We start from the raw sequence: 4,816 nt of genomic DNA on the forward strand, positions 1-4,816 counted from the left end.
CTTTACCATGGTCAACATCATGTTAGGTTTTGTGAGAGCTAAAGAAATGTCTGCTATCATTCAGAAAACCATCTAAAAGGGCCCATAAATGAAAAAAAAAAAAATGAGGCAAATAACTGAGGATAAAGAGTTAAGTAAGAGCAAAGAAGAGTCACTTTCCACTAGGAAGGAGTATAGGGAACATCAAAGTAGACTTCATGGTGCATGTTAACAGTTGACTGGAGCCTTTAACATGAATAGAATGTTCGGTCAGAATCAGGTTTGGAGACACAGGTTAAGTACTAACATTCCTGGAAGAGAATTGAATGATGTGTAGTCCATTTGTGCTGAAGTGGTAGGAGAAAATGATGTCTTCATTATTAGCCACCAGCTTCTGTTAGATGATGACCCTGCAGTGCTGTGAAGCTCACAGCATTAACATCCACCATGATAGCAAAGATATTTCATTGACATAATTCTTGAAATGTTTTTTAGCTGTAAATGTAAATCAATGTTCCCAACCTCTTTTGTGGATTATGATAAGCAGAATGTGGTTTAGGATCTGTTCAACTTTACACTGATTTTCAGTAAGTTGAAATGTCATAAATGTTCTTTTTCCCCAGACATAGGTTTCTGTGGAGAGACTTTCTTTTTAATTTTTTAATTTAATTGTTTTATTAAATTTATTGGGGTGATATTTATTAATAAAATTATATAGGTTTCTATAATACATCATCTGTATAGTGCATTGTGTGTTCAACCCAAAGTCAAGTCTTCTTCTATCACCATATATTTGACCATCTTTACTCTTTTCTACCTCCTCCATTCCCCCTTTCCCTTTGGTAACGACTAAAGTGTTGGACTTTTTTTTTTTTTGATATTACGTCAGAGTCTTTTAGGTTTTATGTCTCCAATGGAAAACATGAGAAAACTTTTTTTTAATCCAGTGTATTCTTTGTTGGGTCAAAAATTCAAGTTTTTTAAGTTTAGTTTTTTAAAAGAATTATATTCAATAAAATTTATAATTTATTAGCAAGAAATGATGTTTTTGTGAATCACACGGGGAAAAGTACAAGGCCTTGATCTGCATTTAGAGATTTGTGCTACTTGTAAGTACGTTTGATATGGCTCATGTGAGATGTATTCATTGTATATAGATTTGCTCAGATTTAGATTTGCTCAGAGCAAGTTTTCTTTGCATTTATGATACTTATCTAGTTATTTTTAGATGGGCCTACTTGCAAAAAGAAAGTTTTCTCAACATTCATTTTCGTATTACACTGTCATTGAAAACTATATTAAGTCACCAAGGAAATAGTGACAACAGCTAAAATTTGTGAAAATTTGGTCTCATTGCACTATGTGGATCTAGGAATATAATACTATTAGCCAAATGAAGTCTAGTTTCATTGTAAAAGGAATAATATCAATGATTTCAGAGCTGGTTATTAGTTTTACCTGAGGAGCTTTTAAAATGTTAGCATCTTCCGCTGCAGCTTCCCTCCCTCTTTACCTCCTTCCCTCCTTCCCTTCCTTTCTCTAGCCCAGAAGCCATTTGGAAGGCCTGAAGGAGGACAGCAGCCTTAGAGGATCGGGAGACTGGTTACAGGGAGATTGAGACAAAGCAGAAATGTTGAGGATACTAGAGCTAAATTTTGTAGTGAGAGATGGAAATTCTGTAGTAAGAGTTGGAAATATGAAATGGAAGAAAGTTAGAATGAATAATGTAGTATTAAATTGGCAACCTGGGTATTAACTCATGGTTTTACATATCTATGTATTGATACAGATAGATACAGAAACTAAATACAAAAGTAAAGTGTATGTGTTTGTGTTTCCTATCTCCGGCACATGCTATCATAGAAATAAAGAAGTGTTCAAATATAATGGAGCCATGTAAAAAATATACAGATACCAGAGTAAAGGGGCTCCCACTGCAAAATCTAGGACAATTTGTGCATCTAAATAATGCTGATAGTAAAGGGTAGTATTGGGTTATATCCCACTGAATAAAAGAGTATATAAAGAGAACCTTATGAGTCTACAATGAAATAAAGAAGCGCATCAATGTGGAGAAAAAGCTTTTAATCACAGAAAGTGTATAAGTAATGGTAGAATTGGAAAATCACAGTTTGGAAACAGTTATGGTAATAATTTGGCCAACAAAGAACATCAATGGATGTTAAAACCAGTAGGTAAAATTTAGTGACAAAGAGGATATTTACATAGTCTCAAAGTAACTCTCCACAAAATGGAAGAGTGACTTTAGAGTGGAGTAACTTTAGCAGGCCATAATCAAGACCTCTAACAAGTGATCAAAGTTGTCACCAGGGAAGGTACAAACTGACATTGTGTATCAACTGATAGGATTCATGCATGGCTTGAATCTAGTCATGAGTAAATATCAGACAAATCCAACTTGAAGGATGTTCTACAAAACAATTGGCATATATTAAAAAAATATTAAAGTTGGTAAGGTCAAGGAAGAACAGTGGATCTTTTCTAGACCTTGGGATACTAGAGAGATACAGCAGCCAAGTGCAACGTATTGTTCTGGTTGGGATTATTTTGCTATTAAGAACATTTTGGAGACGGAAAGAAGTCTGACTTTGGGTGGTGAACACACAATACAAAATATATACAACATACTGTTGAATTGTATACCTGGAACTTATTTGATTTTATTAATCAATGTCACTCCAATAATTTTTAATTTTAAAAAAGAACATTTTGGGGACAGTTGGCACAACTTAAATAGGATCTTTGGATAAAGAGTATATGAGATTTCTTTGTGCTCTTCCTGTAATTTTATTTTGTAAGTTTGGAACTATTTAAAAATAAAGTACAAAACAATGTCTGTGTCTCACTCACACAATATTAAATCAGGATCTCTGAGAATGGGTATAATTTTGAAAGATCCTCAAATGACTCTAACATGCAGCCAGGGTTGAGAATGGCTGGGCAAGGAGGTTTCTGAGCAACAGTGTTCATTAAGACCATAGCTTGCAGCTGGAAGAATTCTAATTACAGGTCTACCTTCAGTTCACTGAGTATGAATTCTGATGATGGATTGATGTCTATGATGAATGGATGCAAATGTTTTATTCTTTTAGAGAGCTCGTAGAGAATGTTATAACAAATCTTTGCTATGTATCACAGCACTCAATTGCAATGTTCTAAATCATATATGTTTATTTTTTTTTAATGGAGAATTAGTAACCCTCTGTGGTATAATTAGAGATATCTGGTTTTCTAGAGTTGCCATTAGTTTGGATCGATACTTATGTTTTATGTTTGTGTGACATATTTTTAAAAATATATTTGAGCATTACATTAGAGAGTAATCCACCTGGCATTCTGTTCTAACAGTGCATCAGTTAGCATATCAGATCCATGCACTCCTCCACATTTGGACTATCTTGCAATGAAGAAGAATGTCTGCTGGCCCTCCATGAACCTCCTCTCCCCTTTGTCTATGCTTATATCTGTATAGATGAAAGCATCATCTTGTTTCTGGCTGGACTTGAAGAATGCAACACATGTGTGAATTCTGCAGATAGCCAAAAATATAAAACCTTCGGACGTTGTGTACATTTAGGCCAGAGATAACAAGTGAGAAAAAATTTAATGGTGTTGTCAAGTCTTGCCTGAAGTAAAAATGTGAAGTGTGCCAAGATCATCACTGGAGCCTACCATTCTTTTCACTGCCCACTGTTTGTTAGGTGTCTCTTGGATGCACAATCCACACAATCTCAGCTGTCACAACTTCTGCTAAATTGTTGCTAAAGTATTATATGGTAAGGACTTCAATGTTAACTCCTCTCAGGGATGTTTATTTCCTAAAAATATTTGTCAAAATTGATTTATTATAGATAGAATATTTAAATAAGCTGTTCCTTATGAGCCCATTTATCTGCCAAGTGTTTTGCTATATATTCTATCAATTGTCTTGTTTAATCCTCACAAGTACCCTATGAGGTAGATTCTATTATAATTTATATCCAGTTTAGAGATGAGAACCTGAACCTCAGAGCACTGAAACAAATTGTCCAAGATCACAAAGCTGAAGAGTCATAGATCTTGGCTTTGAACACACATCCATCTGATTCGAAAATCTCTGCACTTAACCATTAGACTCTATTGGCTCTCATGTTTTGGATTAGGGGTAACTTAGACGATTTATTTCTGATTTTAGAAAAAAATCATATAGTATGAATCTAAGAAAACTACTTCATGATCCCATCTCTCTTCCCAGCAGAAGACTGTCTTTTAGAGCAGCAGTCCCCAACATTTTTGGCACCAGGGACCTGTGCTCCAATGAGAATCTAATGCCTGATGATCTGAGGTGGAGCTGTGCCGTGGTACTAGCACTGGGGAGCGGCTGCAAATACAGATGAAGCTTTGCTCCCCTGCCTGCCACTCACCTCCTACTGTGCGGCCTGGTTCCTAACAGGCCACAGACCTTTACAGGTCCTAGCCTGGGGTTGGAGACCCCATACAGTTCACAAGAGTATTCACCCAATAATTCCACTAATCATACTTTTGCTCATGCTGAAACAGTGCTTCAGTTTGTATAGCGGATGTCTAAATGCATAAGGATGTGGGGGGTGTTGCTCTAAAAATTTTACAAACCCTTTCTCAGGTTCATGTAGTAATTCAAAGTGATAATTCAGTATTGTGAATAGGGTACTTGTGAGGATTAAAAGAGATGGCCTCTTAAGGTACCTCTGAATGCATTTGGCAAGCTACATGTCTCCAATATAGAAAATAGACCTTCTCAGCCTTCTCCTTGAGATACATATTTAGTTCTGCATTTTCTATAGTTTAAATAAGGCTG

Source organism: Pteropus vampyrus, unplaced genomic scaffold, assembly GCF_000151845.1.
Source record: "Pteropus vampyrus isolate Shadow unplaced genomic scaffold, Pvam_2.0 Scaffold310, whole genome shotgun sequence".
Lineage (NCBI taxonomy): Eukaryota > Metazoa > Chordata > Mammalia > Chiroptera > Pteropodidae > Pteropus > Pteropus vampyrus.